Raw genomic sequence first — 20,413 nt, 5'->3', positions numbered from 1 at the left:
CCATCCACATTAGCATCCACGTCTCCGACAAGCATCACACTGCCACACACCCCGCTACCAATCCCCCAAAGATGCTTGATGTAAGTCAACACAGACATGCTGTGTGGGACACTGGAACCAACACCACCGCCACACCCTGCAACCTCACACACTGGATCAGCAACTGATCCAACAATCTAGCCACATTGACGGACTTTCCTGTGACGCACAACAACAATTAAGACACCTGGGACAAGGCAGACCTACTGGACTCATACACGTCTAGCAGGACTCTTGTGCACAGCTTGCAACACAAATAACCATCAGTGGCCTTACAACCCTAGAAAACGGCACACACAGCCATCACCATATCATCAGCAAGGACAATTGGAGATCCTTCAGATGGGGCCGAGGCAAAGAAATGCACTACATCAAGGAGCTCATCAGCCTTGTGAGTGCACTGACATCAGCTCTCCATCCAAAAGACACCCCACCCTTGCAAGGCTGAGCCAATCCCTTGCAACTTTCTACCACTGCAAGCTCATGAACATACATGCAAGCCTTGGCACACAGAGGCAGAACGCACTATTATACGCGGGACCAACCCCCCTCAGGTTTTGGACTTCCATCATCAGGAGATGCAACACCCGGCTCATGTGCAACATCCCCTGGGGATCTCCATCAGGCCCCTTCCCACACAACATCTCAACCACATCATTCCCCATCCTTGTAGCCCCCGTCCAGCACGTCATGTATGTATCATTGGAGTTAGCCACATTCCATGGTAGATAGAGGCATGCAGTGACCCAGGCCCTTCTTAGACAACGGACGTTCCCTAGCCAGCAAATGTCATCAGGAAGACAGTCAACGAGCAACTGACAAACTTCCTCCATGCAAAGAGCTCCAGGCAACCTGCACAAGACCATCTTCCACAGTAATCACCCCACTGCAACCGTCATCATTGTCACCAACACCGACAACTTTGCCCTGCTCAACAATGGTGAGTCCACCCCCCTTGACCTCTCCACAGCATTATACACGATGTGCTCACACACTGTTAGCTCACACATCTCCAACACTGGTTTCCAGGGGATGGACCAGGATGAAATCACCAAGTAGCTCACCAGCAAGGCCATGGGAGTGGGACTCAAGCCTTAAGCATGTAGTACAGTGGCGTCATCTGGCACATGGCCCAGGGCTCATCTCTCAGCGTGTCAATCTTCAATGTGTCGATGACCCCCCTCTCCTCCATCACATGCGCACACAACCTCATCATCATCTCGTATGCCATTGACAGCCAGCTGCTCCTCACCCTCACCAAAGACACAGCCATTGCCAGTTCCAACCTTCAAGAAGGCATGAGGTCCGTTGATGAATGGCTGAACATCAGCCACCTGAGGCTGGACTTGGCCAGGACTGAGGTAATCATCTGAGGATTGTCCCCTTACAGCTGGGTCAACTCCTTGTGTCCCACCCGCCAGGGCACTGCACCAGCACCCAGGGGCCACGCACGCAAGATGGTGTGCATCATGGACTCGTCGCTCACAATTGCCATGCAACTCACCAGCATCTGTACCTCATGCTGCAACACCCTCCGCATGATGCACATAATCCACAGATAGATCCACTCCAAGGCAAGACAGACCGTCTCCCAGGTCCAAGACACCAGCCGTGTCAACTATAGCCCCGCCCTCTATGGAGCAAGAACAGCCAAACTCCCGGAAAACTTGTCCACATCCAGGGTGCATCTGCACACCTCAGCTTCAACATCCCGCGCCCCAGCCACATCACCGTCCACCTGAGATAGCTGCAATGGATCACTGTCTGCTGCAGGATGACCTTCACACTCCTCACCCACACTCAGGAGGCAGTCCACAACCCCAGACCCCAAACCAACCTTGGACGTCTGTCATCCAAGACCCCGTTGGGCCAACTCTGTGCATCCAACCTTGCCCTGGCCACCATTCTTAACATCCACCGAACGCCAGTATGCAGGAGATAGTTCTCCCACCTGGCCAAACATACCTGGGACTCCCTCCCCGGGAACATCCACATGAGCCATGACCTCTACGCCTTAATGATACTCTTCCAAATTGGTCACAGTATTGCAAGCCCCCCCTCAGCAGCTTGAGGCCATCACGGGTGAGTATTGTGCTCCATGTCTGTATTGGATGATACATTGTGACCCATGTGTGTCCTGTACCGGACTCAGATCCCAGGGTATGGATGGCTGGAGTTAGTTCAACACTCAGGCATAGTTTGACATTTCCCCACACGTATGTTGTGTACTCATGCAAAATTACTGCAACATCTAATTAAAGAAATGTAGTTTTATTCTCGGTGGGGGGCGTGTTTTGTGGGAAAAAATAGGTGCTATACAGTGTGCCTAGAATCCAAAGTTCACAGGGGGAGATGGGATCCTTGGCATTTGAAGTCATCAGAGTCCAGAACACAGTGTTTGTCATCATTGGTCAGACTGTGACCAGCAAGTCCATGTGGCAGAGAATGTCAGTGAATGAGGTGATGCTGTTGCGCATGAAGGCCAGGTGCCAGGCCAGGTGACCTGGGAGATGTGGATGGTCCGCTGCCTCTCACGGTCTTTTCCGTGGACGACCCACCTTCCTCGCGGGACCCTCAGATGCAGGCCTTGACGATGTTTGGGACGCTCCGTCGGACGAATCCTCCTCCTCCTCCCTCCCTGTGGCTGGTGGTGGTCTTCACCTGGTGGCACAGGGAGGGTTGCCCATGTTGTCGGTGATCCGACGGAGTGAACGGCTTATGTCAGTTTGCACCGCCAGGAGCTCAGCCAGTCTTGCCTCCATCCGTCCTTGGTGTTCTTGTTGACTGGCGTGTTGCTCGGCCTGCTGGTTCTTAATCTCTGTGAGGGTCTCCACTACCTGGCTGATGGCCCTGGTGTCACGCCGGTATGCGTCCATGATGTTGCGTATGTGTGCCATACAGGTCCCTTCAGCTGGCTGGTCAGGTTCTCGCCTCCGCCTGCCTCCACTCCCACCACCCCTGCCCACACGAGCCTGGCCTGCCATTGTGGGCACATCGGGTCTACGGGACCCCTGAGGGATGGCAGTTGCGGGGTTGTATGCCTCCTCCTGGGTGCCCGGCGAACCTTGTCCCTCCAGGTCAGACTGGCTTAGTTGTTTAGTGCGGGCAGGGCTCCTGGGTGTCTCCTGGGATGTGGCAGGAATGGGGGTGGTGGTTGGCACAGATGTTCCTGAAGCAGGTGCTGCAGGGGCTTGGACACCAGAGAGTCCAGGTGGGTTGGGGTCATCCGCGAAGTGTTGAGAGGCATCGCTGCCGGTGGGCTCAGGTTCCTCCCGAGCCTGGGACTGTGATTCTTCACCCCCATTGTTGGGGGGAGATCCATCAGGTTGCCCTGTGTGTGAGAGAGAGACAATGTTAATGCTGTTTCATGCGACATCCATGTTTCATACATATTCAAGTTGGCACAGTTCCTCCAGGTAGTTGTATGTGCCTAGCATTCTCCTCAATGTTCACTTGTGCATGGGTATGTTGCGGGGGACATATTGATATGTTCTCCTGAGTGTTTGACATGTAGATTTTTGGCTTGGATTGATCTTGTTGTGTCACATGTCCATTGTGAGAGTGGGTAAATCCATTGCCTGCCCCGGGGGTGTGTGCTTGTGTAAGGGGTGTGTGTGACAGGGCCTGCTGGTGGGTGTAGTGTGATTTGGCAGTGGGTCTCCTAGGTGATGTATCTGTCCCCCCATGGAGCATGCTGCCATGACAGTGAGTGTGAGTTCCTGTCCTAGATATCTGAGCTTGTTGTGTTGGTGTTTGAGTTTGCAGTGGTCACAGGAGGGCCTTGTGCTGCCTACAGCAGGGCCAAGTGTCAGCTACCTTGTCAGTACTTTGCCAGTCCCTGTGCATTGAGCATGGTGCATGGGTATGTACCTGGGCCATATGGGCTGAGGGCAATGGTGTCTGATTCAGAGTTGAACAATGTGTTTTGTGATCCCCACCCTCCCAGCATCCCGGACATCCAGTCTTGGGTTAGTGCTTCGTGTAGCCTGGGGCATGGCATGGCCTTGCTTTGTGAATGGGGCATACACATGTTAGTGGCATGAGCGTTGTTTTTGAGTGTGGTTGTGTCCGGTGAGGGCTTGGGGGTAGTTGCGTGCATTTTGTGTAGTTGGGGTGTGGATGCCCTTCCCCCCATGTTCCATGAGTTGTTTGTGTACTCACCAGGTTCTGGAAGTCCTTGAAGTCCGTGTACTCTCACCGGCGGAAGCAGGGCCATCACCTTCTCCTCCCAGGGATGGTAATGTACCGGTCTGCGGGGCAGCCCACCTCCAGTGATGTTGCTCTGGGTGTATTCCTCGTTCATTTTCCGCTTGACTGCCCTCCGCATATCGTACCACCTGGCTTGGCATTCATTCCTGGTCGTTCTGATGGGTGCAACAGCATTCACCCTATCGACGATCCTCTGCCACAGGCGTGATTTTTCGGCTATGCTGGTCTGTCTGACCAATGTTCCAAAGAGCTGTGGCTTGACTCTGATGACTTCGTTGACAAGGATGTCCAGCTCCTCCCTTGTGAACTTTGGATTCTTGTCTGTGGGCATGGTGTGGGGTGAGGGTGTGGATGGTTGTGGGTTTGTGGGTGTGAATGTGAAGGTGTGTGTGGGAATGTGAAGAGGGGGTATGTGTGAAGGAGTTTGTGTGAAGGTGTATATGTTAAGGTGTATGGGTGCAGTTGTTGGGGTGTGCTCTGTAGCTGCAGTGAGTCTGTTGCAAAGGCTCATGGTTTGTGTGTGTGGGCCCTTTTTATTGGTCCATTTGTGGGTGTGCCTGAGTTTGAAATTTTGGTGGGTGTGTTATAAGAGGTGGTTGTGAGTTTGGGCCTCTGTTTGACTGTTTGGATGTGCCAGGTCAGTCATTTTGATGTTTTTTCTACTGTAGACGTGTTTTGTGGTGTTGTGCGAGTCGAATTGACCCTCCTTGTGCTGTTTTACAGTGTCCTGGTTCAGTACGAGTCGTTTTCGCGTGTGTAAGGTGCGTACATACGTGATGTTGTTGTACCGTGCTCGCATACGCAATGTTGTTGTAAGGTCCGTACATACGCGATGCTGGGGGACAGGGCTGGGGTATGGTGCGACCAAGTATGGGGCTGGGGTACGGTGCGTCCAAGTATGGGGCTGGGGTACGGTGCGTCCAAGTACGGGGCTGGGGTATGGTGCTGGGGTGCGGTGCGTAGGAGTACGGGGCTGGGGTACGGTGCGTCCAAGTACGGGGCTGGGGTACGGTGCGTCCAAGTACGGGGCTGGGGTATGGTGCTGGGGTACGAAGCGTACGAGTACGGGGCTGGGGTATGGTGCGTCCAAGTACGGGGCTGGGGTACGGTGCGTACAATTACGGGGCTGGGGTACTGTGCTGGGGTACGGTGCGTACAAGTACGGGGCTGGGGTACGGTGCGTACCAGTACGGGGCTGGGGTACGGTGCGTCCAAGTACGGGGCTGGGGTACGGTGCGTACGAGTACGGGGCTGGGGTACGGTGTGCACGAGTACGGGGCTGGGGTACGGTGCGTCCAAGTACGGGTCTGGGGTACGGTGCTGGGGTACGGTGCATACAAGTACAGGGCTGGGGTACGCTGCTGGGGTACGGTGCGTCCAAGTACGGGGCTGGGGTACGGTGCGTACAAGTACGGGGCTGGGGTACGGTGCGTCCAAGTATGGGGCTGGGGTACGGTGCGGACATGGAGGGGGGTACGGTGCTGACATACGGGGGTACGGTGCTGATATACGGGGGTACGTGCGGACATACGCAGGGGAGGGGGGGGCTGTACGACTCATATCCCGGGCACAAGTTTACCCGGGATACGAGTGGTACAGAGTTCGCTACGTACGGGACGTTTTACATACGCTTGTGTATTCGGATGGGCGGTACGGATCATACTTGTGCGCTCGGACTTCAGTTTTACGATTTGTAGGTAAACCTGTCTGGGTACGTCTCGTAGACCTTTTCCCGATACAATACGTATGTATTTTTCATGTACGAATCGTACTTCACCGGTGGGACGGGACTTGTACGATTCGTACGTAAAAATATACGGATACGAGTCGTACGGGAAATTCTTTTACCCGATCGGTATCGGCACCTAAGTGTGTAAAACAAAGTTAGGGTGTGTAATGAAAATAATAATAGAATTGGCATCTTATGAATATATGAATTGAAGATTAATATATAAATCTTTTTCTGTTCTGAAGAAGAAGTCATCAACAACATTTGACGAACACATCCCAAGTGACTCCATTGATAGGACAACAACCTTGGTAACAACATTCACGACGACTTCCTCCATCTCCCAACACCATCCAGGACGCTAGGAACATCCCTGTAGAATCGCAGGTAGGGCAGTTACGTTTTCTAATTCATCTGAATGTTACCCTAGAGAGTGTAGAGTAAATAAACATCTCGTAGGACGAATTCCTTACAGAATGTCTTGTTTCCTCGCAGGTCGACAACAGGAATCCAACAGCGTCCGAATCCGGAACTCCTCCCTAGTTTCTATTTTGCAGCCATAGTGTTTGAACAAATCTCTGGTTATACTCTAGGGCTCTTGGGAGGTTGGCTCATAGCGTCTCTGCGAAACCTCACCAAGCACCTTACAGGTAAGAACAGACATCTTGCAGGTAAGAGTGATTGGTAACCTGACAGAAGGCTAAGCCCACGTAAACGTTTTGCCCGGACGCTATGGACCAATCACCACAGATCTCGCTACAGCAAATTGCTGATCTGCTGGCAGATATTAAAGCAGAAAACGTTGAATTACGCAAAGATATCTCAGTCTTACAGGTTAATATGTCACTGCGCTCCCAGTCACTGGTGCCTTCCAAATCGATCCAACTGTCCACAGGTCTAGCACCACTGCCCAATTTTTATGTCATTTCCTTTGGTTTGGTTTGGGCAAATTTATTTAAGTTACTTTCATTTATTTTACTTTGCATTCGTGGGTAGTTGGCTTGGGTTTATCTGCTCTGTAAGTGGCACCACCCCTCCTGTCGTTTTCTTCCCACTCCCTTGCTGTTCCCACTCCCTGCTTCTCACCCTCCTGCCTCCCTGACTGCCCCTCCCATGTCCCAGGACTACATATGGAGACCGCTGCATGGCTCCAGTGAGTAGCCCTTGACCCTTGGTCGTTGCGCCATCCCCCGTTGATGCTGACAGCTCCACGAGTCTGGGACTGCACTCCCAGTCACCGCTGCCTTCCATATCGAACCTGTTGTACCACTGTCAACAGGTCTAGCACCACTACTCAATTGTGGTTACATTTCCTTTGGTTTGGGTACATTTATTTCAGTTACTTTTATTTACTTTACTTTACCTTCATGGTCATTTGGCATAGGTTCATCCCCTTGTATTAGGCTTGGGTTCAACCACTCTGTTGGTTCCCCATCCCTCCCGCCATTTTCTTCCCACTCCCTCACTGTTCCCACTTTCCAACCTCCCGCCTCCCTGACAGCCTCTACCACCTCCCAGCACTACTTACGAAGGCCACTACGCAGCTCTAGTGAGTAGCCCTTGACCCTTGGTCGTGGCGACACTCCCCCGTTGCCGCCGACAGCACCACGGGCCCGATTCACAGAACTAACTTAAGACAAAATCCTAAACTTACTACTTTTGGTATTCACAGAAGTTAGGATTTTGTCTTAAGTTTGTCTTAAGACAAACTTAAGACAGACTTAAGACAAACTTAAGACAGACTTAAGAAGGACTTAAGACAAACTTAAGACAGACTTAAGACAGACTTAAGTTAGGATTTTGTCTTAATTTTGTCTTAAGTTTGTTTTAAGTCTGTCTTAAGTCTGTCTTAAGTCTGTCTTAAGTTTGTCTTAAGTTGGTCTTAAGTCTGTCTTAAATCTGTCTTAAGTCTGTCTTAAGTTTGTCTTAAGACAAACTTAAGACAAAATCCTAACTTCTGTGAATACCAAAAGTAGTAAGTTTAGGATTTTGTCTTAAGTTAGTTCTGTGAATCGGCCCCCACGAGTCTGGGACTGCACTGTCAGTCACTGCTGCCTTCAGGATCAATCCAGGTGTCCACAGGTCTAAAACTACTGCCCAATTTTGGTGTAATTTCCTTTGGGTTGGTTTGAGTAAATTTACTTCAGTTTCTTTCATTATTTTACTTTAAATAAGCGGTTATTTGGCTTGGGTTCAATCCCCAATTGGTTACCCCGCCCCGTCTTGCCGGTTTCTTTCCTGCTCCCTTGCTAATCACTCTCCCTGCCCTCCCACCTCCCTGACATCTCCTCTCACCTCCCAGGACTACTTATTGAGGCTGCTATGCAACTCCAGTGAGTAGCCCTTGACCCTTGGTCTTGGTGCTACTCTCCAATCGCTGCTGACAGCTCCACGAGAATAGGACTGTGCTCCCAGTCACCACTGCCTTCCAGATCGATCTCATTGTCCACAGGTCTAACAACACAGCCCAATTTTGAAGTCATTTCGTTTGGTTTGGGCAAATTTATTTAAGTTACTTACATTTATTTTACTTTGCCTGCTTGGGTATTTGGCTTGGGTTCATCCCCTCTGTTGGTTGCACCGCCCCTCCCGCCGTTTTCTTCCCACTCCCTTGCTGTTCCCACTCCCTGCTTCTCGCCCTCCCACCTCCCTGACAGCGCCTCCCAGGACTACATATGGAGACCGCTGCATGGCTCCAGTGAGTAGCCCTTGACCCTTGGTCATGGTGCAGCTCCCCCGTTGCCGCTGACAGCTCCATGAGTCTGGGACTGCACTCCCAGTCGCCGCTGCCTTCTATAACGAACCTGTTGTACCGCTGTCAACAGGTCTAGCACCACTACTCAATTGTGGTTACATTTCCTTTGGCTTGGGTAAATTTATTTCAGTTAATTTGATTTACTTTACTTTACCTTCATGGTCATTTGGCATAGGTTCATCCCCTTGTATTAGGCTTGGGTTCAACCACTCTGTTGGTTCCCCATCCCTCCCGCCATTTTCTTCCCACTTCCTCACTGTTCCCACTCCCCAACCTCCTGCCTCCCTGACAGCCTCTCCCACCTCCCAGGACTACTTATGGAGGCCACTACGCAGCTCTAGTGAGTACCCCTTGACCCTTGCTCATGGTGACACTCCCCATTGCCGCTGACAGCTCAACGAGTTTCCAGACTGCGCTCTCAGTCACTGCTGCCTTCCAGATCGATCCCACTGTCCAAAGGTCTAACACCACTGCCCAATTTTGGTGTCATTTCCTTTGGGTTGGTTTGAGTAAATTTACTTCAGTTACTTTCATTTATTTTACTTTAACTTTGCGGTTATTTGGCTTGGGTTCATCCCCTCATTTTTGGCTTCGGTTCATCCCCTAATTGGTTACCCCGCCCCCTCTCGCCGGTTTCTTCCTGCTCCCTTGCGGTTCACTCTTCCTGCCCTCCCACCTCCCTGACAGCCCCTCTCACCTGCCAGGACTACTTATGAAGGCCGCTACACAGCTCCAGTGAGTAGCTCTTGACCCTTGGTCGTGGCACCACTCCCCCGTTGACGCTGACAGCTCCACGAGTCTGGGACTGCACTCCCTGTCACCGCTGCCTTCCATATCGAACCTGTTGTACCGCTGTCAACAGGTCTAGCACCACTACTCAATAGTGGTTACATTTCCTTTGGTTTGGGTAAATTTATTTCAGCTACTTTTATTTACTTTACTTTAACTTCATGGTTATTTGGCTTAGGTTCATCCCCTCGTATTAGGCTTCGGTTCAACCCCTCTGTTGGTTTCCCCATCCCTCCTGTCATTTTCTTCCCACTCCCTCACTGTTCCCACTCTCCAACCTCCCGCCTCCCTGACAGCCTCTCCCACCTCCCAGCACTACTTATGGAGGCCACTACGCAGCTCTAGTGAGTACCCCTTGACCCTTGCTCGTGGTGACACTCCCCATTGCCGCTGACAGCTCAACGAGTTTCCAGACTGCGCTCTCAGTCACTGCTGCCTTCCAGATCTATCCCACTGTCCAAAGGTCTGACACCACTGCCCAATTTTGGTGTCATTTCCTTTGGGTTGGTTTGAGTAAATTTACTTCAGTTACTTTCATTTATTTTACTTTAACTTTGCGGTTATTTGGCTTGGGTTCATCCCCTCATTTTTGGCTTCGGTTCATCCCCCAATTGGTTACCCCGCCCCCTCTCGCCGGTTTCTTCCTGCTCCCTTGCTGTTCACTCTTTCTGCTCTCCCACCTCCCTGACAGCCCCTCTCACCTGCCAGGACTACTTATGAAGGCCGCTACACAGCTCCAGTGAGTAGCTCTTGACCCTTGGTCGTGGCACCATTCCCCCGTTGACGCTGACAGCTCCACGAGTCTGGGACTGCACTCCCTGTCACCGCTGCCTTCCATATCGAACCTGTTGTACCGCTGTCAACAGGTCTAGCACCACTACTCAATAGTGGTTACATTTCCTTTGGTTTGGGTAAATTTATTTCAGCTACTTTTATTTACTTTACTTTAACTTCATGGTTATTTGGCTTAGGTTCATCCCCTCGTATTAGGCTTCGGTTCAACCCCTCTGTTGGTTTCCCCATCCCTCCTGTCATTTTCTTCCCACTCCCTCACTGTTCCCACTCTCCAACCTCCCGCCTCCCTGACAGCCTCTCCCACCTCCCAGCACTACTTATGGAGGCCACTACGCAGCTCTAGTGAGTACCCCTTGACCCTTGCTCGTGGTGACACTCTCCATTGCCGCTGACAGCTCAACGAGTTTCCAGACTGCGCTCTCAGTCACTGCTGCCTTCCAGATCTATCCCACTGTCCAAAGGTCTAACACCACTGCCAAATTTTGGTGTCATTTCCTTTGGGTTGGTTTGAGTAAATTTACTTCAGTTACTTTCATTTATTTTACTTTAACTTTGCGGTTATTTGGCTTGGGTTCATCCCCTCATTTTTGGCTTCGGTTCATCCCCCAATTGGTTACCCCGCCCCCTCTCGCCGGTTTCTTCCTGCTCCCTTGCTGTTCACTCTTCCTGCTCTCCCACCTCCCTGACAGCCCCTCTCACCTGCCAGGACTACTTATGAAGGCCGCTACACAGCTCCAGTGAGTAGCTCTTGACCCTTGGTCGTGGCACCACTCCCCCGTTGACGCTGACAGCTCCACGAGTCTGGGACTGCACTCCCTGTCACCGCTGCCTTCCATATCGAACCTGTTGTACCGCTGTCAACAGGTCTAGCACCACTACTCAATAGTGGTTACATTTCTTTGGTTTGGGTAAATTTATTTCAGCTACTTTTATTTACTTTACTTTAACTTCATGGTTATTTGGCTTAGGTTTATCCCCTCGTATTAGGCTTCGGTTCAACCCCTCTGTTGGTTTCCCCATCCCTCCTGTCATTTTCTTCCCACTCCCTCACTGTTCCCACTCTCTAACCTCCCGCCTCCCTGACAGCCTCTACCACCTCCCAGCACTACTTATGGAGGCCACTACGCAGCTCTAGTGAATACCCCTTGACCCTTGCTCGTGGTGACACTCCCCATTGCCGCTGACAGCTCAACGAGTTTCCAGACTGCCCTCTCAGTCACTGCTGCCTTCCAGATTGATCCCACTGTCCAAAGGTTTAACACCACTGCCCAATTTTGGTGTCATTTGCTTTGGGATGGTTTGAGTAAATTTACTTCACTTACTTTCATTTATTTTACTTTAACTTTGCGGTTATTTGGCTTGGGTTCAATCCCCAATTGGTTACCCTGCCCCGTCTTGCCGGTTTCTTTCCTGCTCCCTTGCTAATCACTCTCCCTGCCCTCCCACCTCCCTGACATCTCCTCTCACCTCCCAGGACTACTTATTGAGGCTGCTATGCAACTCCAGTGAGTAGCCCTTGACCCTTGGTCCTGGTGCTACTCTCCAATCGCTGCTGACAGCTCCACGAGAATAGGACTGTGCTCCCAGTCACCACTGCCTTCCAGATCGATCCCATTGTCCACAGGTCTAACAACACGGCCCAATTTTGAAGTCATTTCGTTTGGTTTGGGCAAATTTATTTAAGTTACTTACATTTATTTTACTTTGCCTTCTTGGGTATTTGGCTTGGGTTCATCCCCTCTGTTGGTTACACCGCCCCTCCCGCCGTTTTCTTCCCATTCCCTTGCTGTTCCCACTCCCTGCTTCTCGCCCTCCCGCCTCCCTGTCAGCACCTCCCAGGACTACATATGGAGACCGCTGCATGGCTCCAGTGAGTAGCCCTTGACCCTTGGTCATGGTGCAGCTCCCCCGTTGCCGCTGACAGCTCCATGAGTCTGGGACTGCACTCCCAGTCGCCGCTGCCTTCTATAACGAACCTGTTGTACCGCTGTCAACAGGTCTAACACCACTACTCAATTGTGGTTACATTTCCTTTGGCTTGGGTAAATTTATTTCAGTTAATTTGATTTACTTTACTTTACCTTCATGGTCATTTGGCATAGGTTCATCCCCTTGTATTAGGCTTGGGTTCAACCACTCTGTTGGTTCCCCATCCCTCCCGCCATTTTCTTCCCACTTCCTCACTGTTCCCACTCCCCAACCTCCTGCCTCCCTGACAGCCTCTCCCACCTCCCAGGACTACTTATGGAGGCCACTACGCAGCTCTAGTGAGTACCCCTTGACCCTTGCTCGTGGTGACACTCCCCATTGCCGCTGACAGCTCAACGAGTTTCCAGACTACGCTCTCAGTCACTGCTGCCTTCCAGATCGATCCCACTGTCCAAAGGTCTAACACCACTGCCCAATTTTGGTGTCATTTCCTTTGGGTTGGTTTGAGTAAATTTACTTCAGTTACTTTCATTTATTTTACTTTAACTTTGCGGTTATTTGGCTTGGGTTCATCCCCTCATTTTTGGCTTCGGTTCATCCCCCAATTGGTTACCGAGGCCCCCTCTCGCCGGTTTCTTCCTGCTCCCTTGCTGTTCACTCTTCCTGCCCTCCCACCTCCCTGACAGCCCCTCTCACATGCCAGGACTACTTATGAAGGCCGCTACACAGCTCCAGTGAGTAGCTCTTGACCCTTGGTCGTGGCACCACTCCCCCGTAGACGCTGACAGCTCCACGAGTCTCGGACTGCACTCCCTGTCACCGCTGCCTTCCATATCGAACCTGTTGTACCGCTGTCAACAGGTCTAGCACCACTACTCAATAGTGGTTACATTTCCTTTGGTTTGGGTAAATTTATTTCAGCTACTTTTATTTACTTTACTTTAACTTCATGGTTAGTTGGCTTAGGTTCATCCCCTCGTATTAGGCTTCGGTTCAACCCCTCTGTTTGTTTCCCCATCCCTCCTGTCATTTTCTTCCCACTCCCTCACTGTTTCCACTCTCCAACCTCCCGCCTCCCTGACAGCCTCTACCACCTCCCAGCACTACTTATGGAGGCCACTACGCAGCTCTAGTGAGTACCCCTTGACCCTTGCTCGTGGTGACACTCCCCATTGCCGCTGACAGCTCAACGAGTTTCCAGACTGCGCTCTCAGTCACTGCTGCCTTCCAGATCGATCCCACTGTCCAAAGGTCTAACACCACTGCCCAATTTTGGTGTCATTTGCATTGGGATGGTTTGAGTAAATTTACTTCAGTTACTTTCATTTATTTTACTTTAACTTTGCGGTGATTTGGCTTGGGTTCATCCCCTCATTTTTGGCTTCGGTTCATCCCCCAATTGGTTACCCCGCCCCCTCTCGCCGGTTTCTTCCTGCTCCCTTGCTGTTCACTCTTCCTGCCCTCCCACCTCCCTGACAGCCCCTCTCACCTGCCAGGACTACTTATGAAGGCCGCTACACAGCTCCAGTGAGTAGCTCTTGACCCTTGGTCGTGGCACCACTCCCCCGTTGACGCTGACAGCTCCACGAGTCTGGGACTGCACTCCCTGTCAACGCTGCCTTCCATATCGAACCTGTTGTACCGCTGTCAACAGGTCTAGCACCACTACTCAATAGTGGTTACATTTCCTTTGGTTTGGGTAAATTTATTTCAGCTACTTTTATTTACTTTACTTTAACTTCATGGTTATTTGGCTTAGGTTCATCCCCTCGTATTAGGCTTCGGTTCAACCCCTCTGTTGGTTTCCCCATCCCTCCTGTCATTTTCTTCGCACTCCCTCACTGTTCCCACTCTCCAACCTCCCGCCTCCCTGACAGTCTCTACCACCCCCAGCACTACTTATGGAGGCCACTACGCAGCTCTAGTGAGTACCCCTTGACCCTTGTTCGTGGTGACACTCCCCATTGCCGCTGACAGCTCAACGAGTTTCCAGACTGCGCTCTCAGTCACTGCTGCCTTCCAGATCGATCCCACTGTCCAAAGGTCTAACACCACTGCCCAATTTTGGTGTCATTTCCTTTGGGTTGGTTTGAGTAAATTTACTTCAGTTACTTTCATTTATTTTACTTTAACTTTGCGGTTATTTGGCTTGGGTTCATCCCCTCATTTTTGGCTTCGGTTCATCCCCCAATTGGTTACCCCGCCCCCTCTCGCCGGTTTCTTCCTGCTCCCTTGCTGTTCACTCTTCCTGCCCTCCCACCTCCCTGACAGCCCCTCTCACCTGCCAGGACTACTTATGAAGGCCGCTACACAGCTCCAGTGAGTAGCTCTTGACCCTTGGTCGTGGCACCACTCCCACATTGACGCTGACAGCTCCACGAGTCTGGGACTGCACTCCCTGTCACCGCTGCCTTCCATATCGAACCTGTTGTACCGCTGTCAACAGGTCTAGCACCACTACTCAATAGTGATTACATTTCCTTTGGTTTGGGTAAATTTATTTCAGCTACTTTTATTTACTTTACTTTAACTTCATGGTTATTTGGCTTAGGTTCAGCCCCTCGTATTAGGCTTCGGTTCAACCCCTCTGTTGGTTTCCCCATCCCTCCTGTCATTTTCTTCCCACTCCCTCACTGTTCCCACTCTCCAACCTCCCGCTTCCCTGACAGCCTCTACCACCTCCCAGCACTACTTATAGAGCCACTACACAGCTCTAGTGAGTAGCCCTTGACCCTTGGTCATGGCGACACTCCCCCGTTGCCAATGACAGCTCCATGAGTCTGGGACTAAGCTCCCAGTCACTGCTGCCTTCCAGGTCGAACCCGCTGTCCACAGGTCTAACACCACTGCCCAATTTTGGTGTAATTTCCTTTAGATTGGTTTGAGTAAATTTACTGCAGTTACTTACTTTTTTTAACTTTAACTCTGCGGTTATTTGGCTTGGGTTCATTCCCTCGTATTTGGCTTAGGCTCATCCCTCAATTGGTTACCCCGTCCCCTCAAGCCGGTTTCTTCCTGCTCCCTTGCTGTTCACTCTCCCAGCCCTCCCACCTCCCTGACAGCCCGTCTCACCTCCCAGGACTACTACGCAGCTCCAGTGAGTACCCCTTGACCCTTGCTCGTGGTGACACTCCCCATTGCCGCTGACAGCTCAACGAGTTTCCAGACTGCACTCTCAGTCACTGCTGCCTTCCAGATCGATCCCACTGTCCAAAGGTCTAACACCACTGCCCAATTTTGGTGTCATTTCCTTTGGGTTGGTTTGAGTAAATTTACTTCAGTTACTTTCATTTATTTTACTTTAACTTTGCGGTTATTTGGCTTAGGTTCATCCCCTCATTTTTGGCTTCGGTTCATCCCCCAATTGGTTACCCCGCCCCCTCTCACCGGTTTCTTCCTGCTCCCTTGCTGTTCACTCTTCCTGCCCTCCCACCTCCCTGACAGCCCCTCTCACCTGCCAGGACTACTTATGAAGGCCGCTACACAGCTCAAGTGAGTAGCTCTTGACCCTTGGTCGTGGCACCACTCCCCCGTTGACGCTGACAGCTCCACGAGTCTGGGACTGCACTCCCTGTCACCGCTGCCTTCCATATCGAACCTGTTGTACCGCTGTCAACAGGTCTAGCACCACTACTCAATAGTGGTTACATTTCCTTTGGTTTGGGTAAATTTATTTCAGCTACTTTTATTTACTTTACTTTAACTTCATGGTTATTTGGCTTAGGTTCAGTCCCTCGTATTAGGCTTTGGTTCAACCCCTCTGTTGGTTTCCCCATCCCTCCTGTCATTTTCTTCCCACTCCCTCACTGTTCCCACTCTCCAACCTCCCGCCTCCCTGACAGCCTCTACCACCTCCCAGCACTACTTATAGAGCCACTACACAGCTCTAGTGAGTAGCCCTTGACCCTTGGTCGTGGCGACACTCCCCCGTTGCCAATGACAGCTCCACGAGTCTGGGACTAAGCTCCCAGTCACTGCTGCCTTCCAGGTCGAACCCGCTGTCCACAGGTCTAACACCACTGCCCAATTTTTGTGTAATTTCCTTTAGATTGGTTTGAGTAAATTTACTGCAGTTACTTACTTTTTTTAACTTTAACTTTGCGGTTATTTGGCTTGGGTTCATTCCCTCGTATTTGGCTTAGGCTCATCCCTCAATTGGTTACCCCGTCCCCTCAAGCCGGTTTCTTCCTGCTCCCTTGCTGTTCACTCTCCCTGCCCTCCCATCTCCCTGACAGCCTGTCTCACCTCCCAGGACTACTACGCAGCTCCAGTGAGTAGTCCTTGACCCTTGGTCGTGGTGACAATGCCCCATTGCCGCTGACAGCTCCACGAGTTTTCAGACTGCGCTCCCAGTCAGTTCTTCCTTGCAGATCGATCCTGCTGTCCACAGGTCTAACACCAGTGCCCCATTGTGGTGTTATTTCCTTTGATTTAGGTAAATTTATTTCAGTTACTTTAATTCATTTTACTTTAACTTCATGGGTCTTTGGCTTGGGTTCATCCATTTGTATTTGGCTTGGGTTCATCCTTTCCGTTGTTTTCCCCACCTTGTTGTTTCATTCCTGCTCCTTTGCTGTTCATGCTCCCTGCCCTTCCGCCTTCTGCCTCCCTGACAGCCCCTTTCTCCTCCCAGGACTCCTTATGGAGGCCACTATGCAACTCCAGTGAGTAGCCCTTGACCCTTGGTCGTAGTGCTGCTCCCCCGTTGCCGCAGCCTTCCAGAAGTCTGGGTCTGCGCTCCCAGTCACCGCTGCCTTCCAGATCGATCCCGCTGTCCACAGGTCTAACACCGCTGCCCAATTTGGTGTAATTTCCTTTAGTTTGGTTTGGGCACATTTATTGAATTTATTCTACTTTACCTTCGTAGGTATTTGGCTTGGGCTCATCCTCTCATATTTGGCTTGGGTTCTTCCCCTCTGTTGTTTGCCCTGCCCCTCCCGTCGTTTTCTTTCCACTCCCTGCTTCTCGCCATCCTGCCTCCCTGACAGCCCCTCCCACCTCCCAGGACTATATATGGAGGCCACTACGTGGCTCCAGTGAATAGCCCCTGAACCTTGGTCGTGGCGCTGCTCCCCGTTGTCGCTGGCATCACCACAAGTCTGGGACTGTTCTCCCAGTCACTGCTACAAATCAGATTGATCCTGCTCTTCACAAGTCTATACCACCGCTCAGTTTTGGTGGCATTGCCTTTGGTTTGGTTTGGATAAAATGATTACTGTTACTTTAATTTATTTTACTTTTACTTCATGGTTATTTGGCTTGGGTTCATCCCCTCATATTTGGCTTGGGTGCATCTCCTCTGTTGGTTACCTCACCCCCTCCTGACAGCCCCTGCCACCTCTCAGGACTACTAATGAAGGCCGCTGCATGCCAAAGGCAAGCCCGTCTGCGCCTGTCTGCACCTGGACCATGCCCAGCACCAGAACTCCTGGCCTTCCCCACACCCACCACTACAACACTGAGGAGCTCCTTGCCCAGGACTCTGGACACCGGAACAGCTACTGCTTCACAGCCTCCCTGCGATAAACCAAAGGACCCTTCACCTGCCGACACTCTAGATTTGCCTGCCACACAGGACCTTGTACCCAAACAGAACCCCCCACCACTCTCAATCAGAAGACAGCTCTAATGCATCCTGCTCAACACCCGTTCCCTCTTTAAACATGGACACCATCACCAATCTCTCCCGGACATTGCCTTCATCACTGAAACATGGATCAATCCCTCCTCGAACGCTGACATCGCCACTGCCACTCCCAACAGCTGTTATAAGATGATCCACCAAGACCGCTCCAACAAAAAGGGCGGGGGTATTGCCATCATCTTTAGGGAAACCATCCAATACACAGTCACCAATGATGACCTGAATCCTCTCATGGAGCACCTCAACTTCCAGCTACAGACCAACACTAAGACCAGGCTAAGAGACACTCTCCTCTGCAGACCCCTGGGACCCCCCTCTAGCTTTTTGCAACACCATCTCAAATCTATCGCCCAGCTAGCCATCGACTCCCACCACTACATCCTACTCCGAGACCTCGATTTCCACATTGACAACCCCAACAATGCCAATTCCATCATCCTCCATGAGAACCTATGCAGCATCGTCCTCATCTAACTGGTCACTGAACCCACGCACGAAGCCAGACACACACTCTACTCCATCTTTACCTCTAGTGACTGTTCCAAATTCAACCACGTCACCGATCTCACCTGGCTGGACCAACCACGCCATCATCCATCTCATCATCTCCCAACCCCAACACACCACTGCCAAACACCACTGCCCCTCCCACCGAAGCTTGAGCAAGGTAGCTGAGGCTTAGTGGCCACAGGCCCTCAGCACCACAAATCTTAAAACAGTAGTAGATCTCGACCAGGCCGTCCAGAACTTCTATGACTCGGTCACCAAGTTCACCAACAGAGTCGCCCCATCGAAACCAACAAAAGCACTGAATATGAAATTCAAGAAATTGCCAATTTTCAGAAAGGAATGCTTTGCTAAGTAGATAAATAGCAACTGTTTGAGACTAAATCCCAACAAAAGTGAAATTCTTTTGTTAGGTAAACACTCTCACCCCTGGACAGACCAACTACACTCGGCCCACGCCCAAGCTCAAACCACTTATTAAAAACCTTGGAGCTTGGATGGACTCTCTTGCCTTCGAGGCCCAAGCCACATCACTGACTGGCACCTGTTTTGGTCTTCCGAGAAGCCGCAAACCCATCACTGGCTTTTTTGACCTTCACATCAGCCAGACCATCATCCAAGCTCTAATTCTGTCCTACCTCGACTACTGCAATGTCATATACCTAGGAGTGAATGCCCCTATTTTGCAGCATAAACTACCACTTCATACTCAGGAAATCCCGGAACCATCTACACTTTAGGAAACTGCTCAAGACCTGGCACTTTTTCAACTAGCTCTCCCCGTACCCTAAGTCTTTATGTGTATGTAGTTGATGTATCTCTGTTACTGGTTCAGCGCTGAGAAGCCCTGTTGCAGGGGCAGCTATGTCCTATATAAGATCTTTTAACATAACATAAATAACACCTGGTGGAGCACTGGGCTGGACTAAGGGCTGTTTGAGGGCTCAGTACCCTTAACTCCAGCATCTTGGAGACTTAATGCTGCCTTTCAGTTTATCAGACAGCCTGTAGATTTTACTGTTCACAGGTGGGATTTCCCCAGTATCAATGTCATGAGTGCACCATGTAGTGAGTCCTAGGGTAAGGGGGAAGATAGAGGCAAACTGCCCCAATAACTGGCTGCAGTCTCTCTGTTGTTCTAGGGTCAGTGTAGGGAAGAGGCTGACACCCTCTAATGACCCAGCCTGTTCTTTGAAAGAAAGGAGGTCGGGGAGAGGTTCACTCTCCTCCTTCACTCCATCATCCATGGCCAGGAGGATGGTGCATTCGCACCTCTTTTAGCGGGGTTTGAGGCGATTGATGCGCAAAACCCTTAAAGGGTTCCTGGATACTTCAGATCCATCAGAACCTCACTCTTCCACTCTTTCACCTCATAGTGTCCAGACCAATGGACTTGCAGGGCCCTGGGCTTCAAGGCCCCATCACCCACACTTTTTGGCCAGGATGAACAAGAGTGGCCCTGTGGTCATACTAAGGTTTTTTGACCTCCTGGCTGGATTCTAGATTCTCATTGGCTTTCTTCCAGGAGAGCTACATCTGGGTCCGGAGTGCCAGTATGAAGCTGACTACATCCTGGGGAGCCTTCCCAGGAGCTTGCTTCCAGCCCTCCTTCACTAGACTGAGAGGACCTCTGATTGGGTGTTCGTAAAGAAGTTCAAAGGGGCTGAAGCCAACTCCTTTCTGTGATACCTCCCCATAAGCAAATAAAAGGTATGGCAGGAGGACATCATATTTCTGCCTCAATGGCTTGGAATGGCCCATGATCATGGCCTTCAGGGACTTGAACCTCTCAACAAGACCATTAGTTTGGGGGTGGTAAGGAGTGGAGAACTTGTGGGTTACCCCACATGCGTTGCACAGGGACTTCATGTACGCCGACATGAAGTTGATACCACAGTGAGATACCACTTCCTTGGGAAACCCCAAACGGGTAAAAATCTCCATCAGTGCCCTGGCCACCGCAGGTGCAGTCACCGATCTCAGAGGTACAGCCTCCGTATACCAAGTGGCCTCGTCC

This window comes from Triturus cristatus, chromosome 2_2 (assembly GCF_964204655.1).
Source record: "Triturus cristatus chromosome 2_2, aTriCri1.1, whole genome shotgun sequence".
NCBI classification, from domain to species: Eukaryota; Metazoa; Chordata; class Amphibia; order Caudata; family Salamandridae; genus Triturus; species Triturus cristatus.
This window is presented reverse-complemented; position numbering follows the sequence as displayed.